The sequence below is a fragment of the Anoplopoma fimbria genome, unplaced genomic scaffold (genome assembly GCF_027596085.1).
Source record: "Anoplopoma fimbria isolate UVic2021 breed Golden Eagle Sablefish unplaced genomic scaffold, Afim_UVic_2022 Un_contig_1963_pilon_pilon, whole genome shotgun sequence".
Taxonomy (NCBI): Eukaryota; Metazoa; Chordata; class Actinopteri; order Perciformes; family Anoplopomatidae; genus Anoplopoma; species Anoplopoma fimbria.
The window spans coordinates 1-529 of record NW_026552151.1 but is presented as its reverse complement, the minus strand read 5'-3'; the positions used below and the strand labels follow the sequence as shown (position 1 = coordinate 529).

Here is a 529-nt window from a genome sequence, read left to right as displayed (position 1 = left end):
TAGAACATGACTTGCAGGTATAGAAATGACACAAATCCAGTTAAATGATGGCTTTCATCATTCCTAAGCTCATCGATCATTTTCTTTTCAATTTTATGCTAACGTATTCTACATTTCAACAGTAAATATTAATCTTTTTACTGCACTACATTTGTGATCCTTATAGCCACTTTGTACATTCTGATTTGACATTTAAAAGCTGTGAGTGTGTCTGGAAATCTGCAGGCGCTCCCTGTATAGACGAAAGAGCAAAGCGTGGTGATATAGTATCTTTAAAAGGCCCTTTGGTAGGCACAATATTTGCTTACGGCCATACCACCCTGAACACGCCCGATCTCGTCTGATCTCGGAAGCTAAGCAGGGTCGGGCCTGGTCAGTACTTGGATGGGAGACCGCCTGGGAATACCAGGTGCTGTAAGCTTTTTCACTCCTCTTTACAAAAAGCAGAGGGCGCTGCTGCTTTTTCAGTGGACACCGACAGGGTGGGAAGGAAATAGCTAGAACATGACTTGCAGGTATAGAAATGACA

At 42.7% G+C, this 529-nt stretch overlaps 1 non-coding gene across 1 annotated transcript; it reads left to right on the top strand.

The window, feature by feature from the left end:
• The first annotated feature begins 302 nt into the window (after positions 1 to 302).
• Positions 303 to 421, top strand: LOC129115892 (5S ribosomal RNA). Its single transcript, XR_008533282.1, has one exon. It is a non-coding gene; the product is annotated as a 5S ribosomal RNA (ribosomal RNA).
• The last annotated feature ends 108 nt before the right edge of the window (positions 422 to 529 follow it).